Source organism: Bison bison, unplaced genomic scaffold (assembly GCF_000754665.1).
Source record: "Bison bison bison isolate TAMUID 2011002044 unplaced genomic scaffold, Bison_UMD1.0 scf7180017864286, whole genome shotgun sequence".
NCBI classification, from domain to species: domain Eukaryota; kingdom Metazoa; phylum Chordata; class Mammalia; order Artiodactyla; family Bovidae; genus Bison; species Bison bison.
Window position 1 is genome coordinate 2,345,974 of NW_011494858.1, and position 12,438 is coordinate 2,358,411.

Consider the following 12,438-nt stretch of genomic DNA (forward strand, 5'->3'; position numbering starts at 1 on the left):
CCCAGCATCAGGGTCTTTTCCAATGAGTCAGTTCTTCACATCAGGTGGCCAAAGTGTTGGAGTTTCAGCCTCAGCATCAGTCCTTCCAATGAATATCCAGGATTGATTTCCTTCAGGATGGACTGGTTGGATATCCTTGCAGTCCAAGGGACTCCCAAGAATCTTCTCCAATACCACAGTTTAAAAGCATCAATTCTTTGATGCCCAGCCTTCTTCATAGTCCAACTCTCACATCCATATGTGACTACTGAAAAAAACATAGCTTTGACTAGATAGACATTTATTGGCAAGATAATGTCTCTGCTTTTTAATATGCTGTTTAGGTTGGTCATAGCTTTTCTTCCAATGAGCAAGCATCTTTTAATTTCACGGCTGCAGTCACCATCCATAGTGATTTTGGAGCCCCAAAATGGAAAGTCTGTCACTGTTTCCACTGTTTCCCTATTTATTTGCCATGAAGTGATGGAACCAGATGCCATGATCTTTGTTATCTGAATGTTGAGCTTTAAGCCAAAATTTTCACTCTCTTCTTTCACTTTCATCAAGAGAGTCTTTAGTTCTTTGCTTTCTGCCATAAGGGTGGTATCATCTGCATATCTGAGGTTATTGATATTTTCCTGACAATCTTGGTTCCAGCTTGTGTTTCATCCAGCCTGGCATTCTGCATGATGTACTCTGCATATAAGTTAAATAAGCAGGGTGACAATATACAGCTTTGATGTACTCCTTTCCTGATTTGGAACCAGTTTGTTGTTCCATGTCCAGTTCTAACTGTTGCTTCTTGACCTGCATACAGATTTCTCGGGAGGCAGGTAAGCTTCCTGAGGTATTCCTTGGGAATGGTATTCCCATCCTCAGGATGGTATTCCCATTCCTTTAGATGTTTTTCTGGAATTCTCTTGCTTTTTCGATGATCCAACGAATGTTGGCAATTTGATCTCTGGTTCCTCTGCCTTTTCTAAATCCAGCTTAAACATCTGGAAGTTCACAGTTCATGTACTGTTGAAGACTGGCTTGGAGAATTTTGAACATTACTTTGCTAGCATGTCAGATGAATGCAACTGTGCAGTAGTTTGAACAGTCTTTGGCATTGTTTCTCTTTGGGATTGGAATGAAAACTGACCTTTTCCAGTCTTGTGGCCATTGCTGAGTTTTCCAAATTTGCAGGCATATTGAGTGCAGCACTTTCACAGCATCGTCTTTGAGGATTTGAAATAGCTCAACTGGAATTCCATCACCTCCACTAGCTTGGTTCACTGTGATGCTTCCTAAAGCCCACTTGACTTCACATTCCAGGATGTCTGGCTCTAGATGAGTGATAATACCATCGTGGTTATCTGGGTCATGAAGATCTTTTTTGTATAGTTCTTCTGTGGATTCTTGCCATCTCTTCTTAATCTTCTGCTTCTGTTACATTGATACCATTTCTGTCCTTTATTATGCCCATCTTTGCATGAAATGTTCCCTCAGTATCTCTAATTTTCTTGAAGAGGTCTCTAGTCTTTCCCACTCTATTGTTTTCCTCTATTTCTTTGCATTGATCACTGAGGAAGGCTTTTTTATCTCTCCTTGCTATTCTTTGGAACTCTGCATTCAGATGAGTATATCTTTCCTTTTCTCCTTTGCCTTTTGCTTCTCTTCTTTTCTCAGCTATTTGTAAGACCTTCAGACAACCATTTTGCCTTTTTGTATTTCTTTTTCTTGGGGATGGTCTTGATCACTGCCTCCTGTACAACGTCATGAACCTCCGTCCATAGTTCTTCAGGCACGCTGTCTATGTGCCCTTGAATCTAGTTCTCACTTCCACTGTATAATCATAAGGGATTTGATTTAGGTCATACCTGAATGGTCTAGTGGTTTTCCCTACTTTCTTCCATTTAAGTCTGAACTTGGCAATAAGGAGTTCATGATCTGAGCCACAGTCAGCTCCCAGTCTTGTTTTTGCTGACTGTATAGAGCTTCTCCATTTTTGGCTGCAAAGAATATAATCAATCTGATTTTGGTATTGACTATCTGATGATGTTCATGTATGGAGTCTTCTTTTGTGTTGGAAGAGGGTATTTTCTATGACCAGTGCATTCTCTTGGCAAAACTCTGTTAATCTTTGTCCTGCTTCATTTTGTACAGCAAGGCCAAATTTGCCTAGTTATCTCTTGACTTCCTACTTTTGCATTCTAGTCCCCAATAATGAAAGAGACATCTTTTTTGGGTGTTAGTTCTAGAAGGTCTTGTAGGTCCTCATAGAACCATTCAACTTCAGCTTCTTCAGCATTACTTGTTGGGGCTTAGACTTGGATTACTGTGATATTGAATGGTTTGCTTTGGAAACAAACAGAGATAATTCTGTAATTTTTGAGATTGCATCCAAGTACTGCATTTTGAACTCTTTTGTGACTATGAGGGCCACTCCATTTTCCCTAAGGGATTCTTGCCCACAGTAGTAGATATAATGGTCATCTGAGTTAAATGCACCCACTCCAGTTCATTTTAGTTCACTGATTCCTAAAATGTTGATGTTTACTCTTGTCATCTCTGCTTTGGCCACTTCCAATTTACCTTGTTTCATGGACCTAATATTCCAGGTTCCTATGTAATATTGTTCTTTACAGCATTGGACTTTACTTCCATCACCAGTCACACCCACAACTGGGCATTGTTTTGCTGTGGGGTTTGATTCCAAATGCTATTTTACCCCTTCTTACGTCTTGCTGGAGATTCTCCTTTGCCCTTGGATGTGGGGTATCTCTTTTGGTGGGATCCACCATTCTTCTGTCAGTGATTCTTCAGCAGCGAGTTGTAATTTTGGAATTCCAGCAAAAGAAGATGCGCACACATCCTTCTACTCTGCCATCTTATTCCCGGCCCATATTCTATTGTCTATAGAATATATACATATATTAGAATATAGCCCATATATAATAATGTGTATATGTTAATTGCAGTATCCTAATTTATCACTTCCTCCCACATTTCCCCTTTGGTAACTATAAGTTTGATTTCAAGATTTGTGAGACTGTTTCTGTTTTGTAAATAAGTTCCTTTGTATATATATATATATATTTTTACTAGACTCCACATATAAGTGATATCATATGGTATTTATCTCTTTCTGACTTACTTCATTTAGTATGATAATCTCTACGTCCATCCATGTTGCTGCAAATGGCAGTATTTCCTTCTTTTTTCTGAGTGAGTGATATTCCATTGTATGTATATACCACATCTTCTTTATCCATTTTTCTGTTGATGGACATTTAGGTTGCTTCCACGTCTTGGTTATGGTGACCAGTGCAGTGAACATCGGGGTGCATTTATCTTTTCAAATTATGGTTTTCTTTAGATATATGCCCAAGCGTGGGACTGCTAGGCATATAATGGGGCTTCCCTGATGGCTCAGAGGGCAAAGAAACTGCCTGCAATGTGGGAGAGCTGGGTTCTAGAGGAGTTGCTTCCCAGGTGGCACAGTGGTACAGAATCCAGTGCAGGAGAGTACGTTTGATCCCTGGGTCAAGAAGATCCCCTGGAGAAGGAAATAGCTATTCACTCCGGTATTCTTGCCTGGGAAATCCCATGGACAGAGGAGCCTGATGGGCTGCAGTCCATGGGGTCACAAAGAGTTGGACACAATCTGGTGACTGAACATGAGCGAAATAGTAGAAAGGAGAAGCCGTGGTGGCTTTCATGTGCCCTGCCCAGGTGTAGGATTTAGAAAGGGAATAGGAGGAGGTGAGGGCAAATTTGAACCCAGGATACCACGGGGCAGAAAGCTCGGGGAACTGGCATGCAAGCAATTTCAATGGTTCTCATTTTCATAAAAGGATATTTTGCCTTGGTGATGTCGGAATGGGCAGAGATTCTTTTTTTTTTTTTTAACCAACTTACACGCACAAAAATGTTAGTTCCTTGCTCCCTCTCTGAGCTTCATTCTAAGGAATGAGTTTGGGGGTAGACTTTGGGAGTAGTGTGGAGCCCTGAGAGCCAGAGAGGGGAGTGGCCAGGGTTGTGGCAGGTAGAAGGGAGCCAGCCTAGGTGCTAGAGAAGAGGAGGGGCATCACGAGTCCCATGATGGGACCGTCTGGCAGGTGGGGCAGGACTGAGGGCTGAGAAACCAGAGAGATGCCATTCCAGGTGGGAGGTGGGAACCTCGGGGTGTCCTCAGGATCAGAGGAGGGGCTGGGCCTGAGGGCCCAGGGAAGTCTGTTTGGGGGGTTTTCTTAGAGCCAAGAGAGGGAGGGCATGTGCAGGCAGCCCAGAAGACCTCTTAGCAGTCTTGCTCACTGCTTTCTTTGCTACTTGGGGCTCATCAATGCAAACATCGAGTAGGCCTTGGGCACTGGCCCAACCATCTCAGGAGGGCAGAGAGCCGCCCTTCTAGGAATCTTCCCAGCACCATCCTGCCCAGGCCGAAAAACAAGACGGGAAGGAGGCCTGTAGTTACTCTGGGTCATGTGGTTGTCCATGGTGTGCTGGTGTGGGTCAGCAACCAGCTCTTTGAAGAAAAAGGTTGTGGGGGGTGGGTGGTTGCTGGTTTGCTCCCACCAATTTCAACAGCATATTCCCACCAGCAATTCCCACCAGCATAACCTTACTGCTGCTGCTGCTGCCAAGTCGCTTCAGTCATGTCCGACTCTGTGCGACCCCAGAGATGGCAGCCCACCAGGCTCCCCCGTCCCTGGGATTCTCCAGGCAAGAACACTGGAGTGGGTTGCCATTTCCTTCTCCAATGCATAAAAGTGAAAAGTGAAGTCGCTCAGTTGTGTCCGACTCCTAGCGACCGCATGGACTGCAGCCTACCAGACTCCTCCGTCCATGGGATTTTCCAGGCAAGAGTACTGGAGTGGGTTGCCTACTAAACACCATTTTATGGTCCTTTCACCTGTCCATGGAAAAAAAAAATCAATAGGCAATCTAAGAAAGAAATGGAAAATTTTATTCAAGCCAACCTGAGCATTATAACCCAGAAGACAGTCTTTCAAAAAGCTCTGAGGACTGTTCTACCCATTAGAGGTCAAAGCAGAATTTAAGGTTTTTGAGACAAAAGATATATGTCAGGTGGTATACTGACAGTTTGCAGAGAGCTGCATGTACAAGGTGACTAGTGGGTCATCTACATCTTAAGATCAAGAAGCAAAGTGAAAAGTGAAAGTGTTAGTTGCTCAGTTGTGTCCAACTCTTTGCGACCCCACAGACTGAAGCCCGCCAGGCTCCTCTTTCCATGGAGGGCTGGTTAATGCAGATACACAACACAAGTTAGAGGGGAGAGAGGAGGCCTGAACGCAGAGCAAAAGGTTATGTTTACATTTTTCTTGTCTTGTCATAAAACGTATATTTTATCTCAACATCATAAATATGAATGACCACAGGAACATAGCTGGTATTACCTGGACCAAGTCTGGTTGGATGCACAGCAAGTCAAACGCTGAGACACCGAGGTTCACAGCAGATAAAAGGTTTATTCACCAGGCAGCTGAGTGAGGAGACTGGAGAACAAATCTCAAGTCTGACTCCCTACAGGCAAGGAGCCTGGGATATTTATGAGATAAAGCTGAATGTGAGGAATGAGGGGAAAGCTAATTGGAGCTAAGAAAAAGGTGAAGTGAAAGTGAAAGTCGCTCAGTCGTGTCCAACTCTTTGTGACCCCATGGACTATATATTGCCTGGAATTTTACAGGTGAGAATACTGGAGTGTGTGGCCTTTCCTTTCTTCAGGGGATCTTCCCAACCCAGGGATCGAACCCAGGTCTCCCACATTGCAGGCAGATTCTTTACCAGCTGAGCCACAAGGGAAGCCCAGAAAAAGGTGAGGTAATGGTCATTTTGTGCAGGTGAAATAAGCTACAGACTTCTCCATGGGACGTGTTCAGAAATCGGTGCAGTCCATGCACTCTGGAGGTAGAACTGGGGCCTCTGACATCAGAAAGTCACTGAGGCGCTTCCCCGGTGGCTCAGTGGTAGAGAATCTGCCTGCCAGTGCAGGAGACACAGGTTCTATTCCTGACTCGGGAAGGTCCCACATGCTGCAGAGTGACTAAGCCCGTGCGTCACTATAGAGGCTGTGCTCTAGGGCCTGGGGGCCACAACTACTGAAAGCCACGTGTCCTAGAGCCCGCGTTCCACGACAGGAGAAACCACTGCGATGAGGAGCCCTCACAGCACAGCTGGAGAGTAGCCCCTGCTTGCTGCAACTAGAGAAAAGCCTGCGCAGCAATGAACACCCAGCACAGCCAAATATATAAAAGAGGTCACTGAGCTGACACTTGCTCCTGTCCAGATGAAGGGTCAGTGGTCTTAGCCAGTCTTCACTGGCTCAAGCTCAAACTGGACATAGCTGAGGCCAAGTTTCTGCAATTACAACTTGGACCAACATCGTATTGTTGAGGCTACATGAGGCTTGGAGGATGTGCGAAGTTTTGTGAAATCAACTAGAGAGAGCTTGATGAGTGAAGGCGGTTACAGGTGTGAGGCATCTAACTGCTGACTACCCTCTGTTTCAATAGTAATACAGCAATAACGCAGTAATGAATTTTAGAGATTTTTCACTTTCATTTTTAGGATAATGTGTTTACTTTTAAGTTTACATAATTTAAGTTTTAATAATAACTGTGGAAGAACTGGCTTCCCTGGTGGCTCAGACAATGAAGAATGTGCCTGCAGGAATCCCAGGTTAGGTTGCAAGTTTCCAGAAAATTTAATAATCAGACCTTGAGAGGTGGTACACGCCATTTCTGATACACCACTGCTGATGCTGAGGATGGGTCCTAGTTCTTGGCACTAAGAGCCCTTTTCCCTGGAGCTCTCCTGCAAGACACACGACTTTCTACCGTTGGGAGGCCTTGTTTCCATAGAGGGAAGCTGCAGAGGGCAGGAGATATGACTGGGCAGCTCCTAAGAAGAGCTCAGAGCAGGGCCAACCAGACTGGCCTGTGAGAGGAGCATCTTTCCTGTAACACAGGTCCAAGAATTGTCGGATTTTTAACCAAAGAGAATGGGAAAACTCATTAAAAATTTGCATTTTTTCAGTGTCATTTGAGCTGGAATGGCTACGATAAGACAATGTATTGGTGTTAAAATTAAAGTGAAAATTAAGCACACGCCTCCCTATTAGTCAGCAACTTTTAAGGCTATCTTATTGTGAAGTTCAGAAAAAGAGTTAAAGAATCTATTTAAATGCAAATGTGCCATAAAACCAACTAACAGCAATGCATCTTCAAAACACTCTCAGCCTTTCTTTCAGCAGGCTCTGCTCATCATAGTGTTGTTATTTTTTCAATGTAGAAAATAATATCTCTCAAGAAGGCGGGTGTCATGGTAGTGCAGCTGGTGTGATTACCTGGGGTTTGGGAGGCCCTGGCTGGGGGGCAGGGAATCTGGGGCTTCTTCCGGGAGCAGTATCAGCTCATGTGCCTCTGTGTCTTCTGGGCTGGCAGGGCTCTGGACTCTGGGGGTTCTTCTGCCTGTTCTTCTCCCCGTCCTTCCTAATTACACTGCTGCAAGGAGCCAACCCTTACCTCTGTGTTCCATTAAGTGGGAGGATGTGGTGCCTGGACTCAAGAACTGAATCAGACTTTGCCCAAAGCAACTCAGGCACAGCATCTGACTCAGAGGAAGCCACCTGCGGATGCTGGCCATGGGCCCACGGGCCCAGTGCGGGAAGGAGGCCGGGAGGTGACCGACCATCACTGTGCCTGAAACCTGTGTCTCCTGCGGGGCCCTCTTGGACACCAAAGGCCCGCTGTGCCCTGTTTCTTGTTTGTAGAAAAAGCTTTAGTCTCCTAGCCCTTCTCTGAATTCCAAAGGACAGACTCAGGCAGTTACTAGTTAGGAAAGTAAAAAATGCAGAAACAAAGGAAAAGCGGCCAAGAAACAACAATTCAGTGATAAAATTTTAGTTCTTCTCAAGGCATATATCATAATCTGACACATATCTTTGTGTCATTCTTTAGGCATTAAGATAGAGAGTGGTGCCTGCATGCTGAGCACAACACTCTAGACACCAGTCCCTGAAAGGTTGACGATTGATAGGATTCCTGAAACATCATCCTGTTATCTCATCACCAGTTAGTGAGTATAAAGTCATTCTCTTTGCAAACCTCACCCCAAATGTTGCCTTTACAAACCTAACACCCTAGTTGGTCAGTAAGATGGATCTGAGGCAAACCTACATCTCCCATCTTCTGTGTTTGTGCTGTCTTGATCAATAACCCTTTCTTTTGCTCCAAACCTTGGGCTTCCCTGATAGCTCAGTTGGTTAAGAATCCATCTGCAATCCAGAAGACTCTGGTTCGATTCCTGGGTCGGAAAGATCCGCTGGAGAAAGGATAGGCTACCCACTCCAGTATTCTAGGGCTTACCTTGTGGCTCAGCTGGTAAAGAATCTGCCTGCAATGCAGGAGGCCTGGGTTCAATCCCTGGGTTGGGAAGATCCTCTGGAGAAGGGAAAGGCTACCCACTCCAGTATTCTGGCCTGGAGAGTTCCATGGACTGTATAGTCCATGGGGTCACAAAGAGTCAGATACAACTGAACGATTTTCACTTTCATACACTCTTGGTGAGAATTTAAATGTCATGGCTGCTCTGGAAAAGTCTGACTGTTTCTCAAAAAGCAATTCCACTCCTAAGGGTATACACAAGAGAAATGAAAACATACGTCTGCATAAAAACCTTTACACAAGTGTTTATAGTTATTCATAACAGCCAAAAAGGGGAAAAACCCAAATGTCCATCAACTAATGAATGAATCAATCAAATGTGATGTATCCTTATAATAAAAGATTATTTGACCATAAAAAGAAATGAAGAACTTGCACATGCTTCAACATGGACAAACCTTGAATACATGATAAGAGAAAGAAACCAGTCACAAAGACCATGTATTATGTAACTCCATTCATATGAAATGTGCACTGTAGACAGAGCCATAGGACAGAAATTACATTGGTGGTTGCCTAGGGCTGAAGAGTTGGGAGGAAATAGAAAGTGATTGCTGTGATTGCTAATGGATTCAGGGTTTATTTTTGACCTGTTGATGCGTTCTAAAATTGATTGTGCTGTTGGTTACCCAACACTAAATATACCAAAAACTATTGAATTATATACTTCAAATGGGTGACCTGTGTGGTATGTGAATTATACCCCAATAAATCTGTTATATTAAAAAAAAATAATTTGAGAATGAAAGCAACAGGGCCTGGCGATTTTAAAGTACAGCTTTCAACGACAGATTCAGTTCTTAGAATTGTTGTAGAACTGGCCTCTCTTTCATGTTGTGGGTGAGTTTGGAGAGCTTGTGGTTTTTCAAGATTGACCTATGTCATGCAGTCTGTCTAATTCATCGGCACAGAAACATTATTGTTTTAAATTCTATGAGGTTTAGAGTCATAGTCGCTTTTTCATTCCCGATTCGGTAATTTCTGTCTTCTCTGTCAGTCGGACTAGGGGTACATCAATTGTATTAGTCTTTCAAAGAACCACCTTTCGATTTCACTGATTTTTCTCTGCTTGTCTATTTTCAGTTTCATTAATAACTGATTCTTATTATTTCCACCTCCAAATTACTTTGGGTTTATTTTTCTCTCCCTCCTTCCCACCCCCTCCCTCATTTTCTCTTTATAGGAGAAGCTTAGATGGTTACTTTAAGATATTTCTTATTTTGTAATATAAGCATTTCAGGCAATAAAACCCCCTCCCACTTTAGCTACATCCCACAAATTATGATATGTTATATATATATAAATCTTCTTTCATTTTAATGTATTTTCAATTATTTAATTTTCTATTTTAATTTATTTAAATTTCAATTAAAGTATTTTCAATGTAATTTCCTTTGAGATTTCTTTCTTATGTGTGTTGTTTCTTTGGCAATGTTTGGAAAATTTTTAGTTATCTTTCTGTTACTGATTTCTAATTTAATTTCATTATAGTCAGAAAGCATAGTGTGTATGATTTCAATCCTTTTAAATTTGTGAAGGTTTGATTTGTGACTCACCGTACAGTCTGTCTTGGTAAATGCTCCACGTGTGCTTGAAAAGACTGTGGAGTGTTCCATCGATAGCAATTAACTCCAGTTAGTTGATGGTTTGTTCAGTTCTATCCTTGCTAATTCTCTGTTAATGTAGCGTATTACATACAGAAGAGTGATTCTCTGTGTAACACATACAAACGTAGACAGAGAACTCTTGCCTGGAGAATCCTGTGGACAGAGGAGCCTGACGGGCTACAGTCCACAGGGTCGCAAAGAGCCAGACACGACTGAGCGACTAACACGTTCACTTTTTTCAGAGAAGAGTGCTGCAGCTTCCAAGTTTAATTGTGGATGCGTCTACCACTCACTTGAAAAGACTCTGATGCTGGGAAAGATGGAGGGCAGGAGGAGAAGGGGACGACAGAGGATGAGATGGCTGGATGGCATCACTGACTCGATGGACGTGAGTCTGAGTGAACTCTGGGAGTTGGTGATGGACAGGGAGGCCTGGCATGCTGCGATTCATGGGGTCGCAAAAAGTCAGACACGACTGAGCGACTGAACTGAACTACCACTTTTCTGCTCTGACAGTTTTTGCTTCTTATATTTTGAAGCTCTTCTCTCAGGTGTTTATACACCTGAGAGTTTATAGTGTTAGAGTTATAGAGTTAGAAGTGTTTTCCCTTCTTGGTGGATTGATTCTTCTAACAATATAACTCTATAGTGTTAGAGTTATAGAGTTAGAAGTGTTTTCCCTTCTTGGTGGATTGATTCTTCTAACAATGTGTAATGTCTCTCTTTAAATCTGCTAATTTCTTTGCTCTGAAGTTTACTTTGATATTACTATAGTTACCCTTCTTTGGTTTATTGAGGTTTCCAAGGTTTTTTTGTTTGTTTGTTTTCATACTTTCTCTTTTTAACCTACCTATGTTATAATATGGAGAAGGCAATGGCACCCTACTCCAGTACTCTTGCCTGGAAAATCCCATGGGTGGAGGAGCCTGGTAGGCTACAGTCCATGGGGTCATGAAGAGTTGGACACGACTGAGCAACTTGACTTTCACTTTTCACTTTCATGCATTGGAGAAGGAAATGGCAACCCACTCCAGTGTTCTTGCCTGGAGAATCCCAGGGACGGGGGAGCCTGATGGGCTGCCGTCTATGGGGTCGCACAGAGTTGGACACGACTGAAGCGACTTAGCAGCAGCAGCAGCATGTTATAATAGGGGCTTCCCAGGTGGCGCTGGAGGTAAAGAATCCACCTGCCAGTGCAGGAGATGCAAGAGACATGGGTTTGATCCCTAGGTCGGAAAGATCCCCCGGAGTGGGAAATGGCACTCCACTTCAGTATTCTTATCTGGAAAATGCCATGGGCAGAGGAGCCTGGCAGACTACAGTCCATGGGGCCACAGAGTCAGACACAATTGAGCTCACATGTGAGAGAGTTTCTTGCAGATAGCAGGTACTTGGGTCATTTTTTAAAAAATCCATTCTGCCAAACTGTTTCTTGAATTGGTGTGTTTACTGTATTTACATTTAACGTAATTATTAACATGTATAGATCCCGACCTCCCCTTTTCATTTTCCATTTGTGCCCTCTGTTTTTCATTCTTCTGTTTCCCCTACCTACCTTTGTTTAGGATACTTACATTTTTTTGGCTGTGTGGGTGGCATGTGGGAGGATCTTAGTTCCTGAACCAGGGAGCCAATCTCTGCCCCTTGCAATGGAAGCAGAGTCTTAACCACTGAACTACTAGAGAATTCCCTTAAAATATTTTTAGTATCCCATTTTAAGTTATCCAATATATTTTTGACATTATCTCTTCACATAATTTCTTCAGTGTTGGGAAAGACAATTTTCTTTGAGCTCCTTGCTCTCCTACATCTTTTACTGTGCATGCAAAGAGTGTGAAGCCCTGGCCCCTGTTTTGCCTGGGTCATTTCTCGTCACTGGGTTGGGCACAAAGGACAGAGAATGCTGGTGGGAAGGTGGTGGCCTGCGCAGGGGGAGAAAGAAACCCTTGGGTCCGCGCACCAGGCACCAGGCGCTGGGAGCAGGAAGTGGCAACTCAGGTGTAGACCCTGCAGGAGTGGAGACAGGATACTGGCCCCTTTTCTTTCCTGCTGCTCCCACTGCCCGCAGGTGGGAAGGGCTAGCTCCACCGCCCCGTTTGTTCCCTGAGCACCCCGCCAGGGGAAAAGGTGGCGTCCCGGTGTAAGGGACTCTCATCACTGTAATCCCTGCCTCCTGTGCAGGTGAGACTCCCAGGTCCATGTTCTCCTGGAGTAAAGAGGCTCCGGAATTCAAAGGACAAGGTTCTGGCAAAGTTTGCAGAGGGGCCTGAAATCCTCAGTGGCCTTGTGGGCGAGGTCCTGTGGGTCATTCACCGTCCTGTGGTTGTGACTTCTACTACGGAACGGAGGGGCAGAACCGAGGTGTTCTAGTCTGCCTTCCCATTGGGTGAGTGACGGAGGGG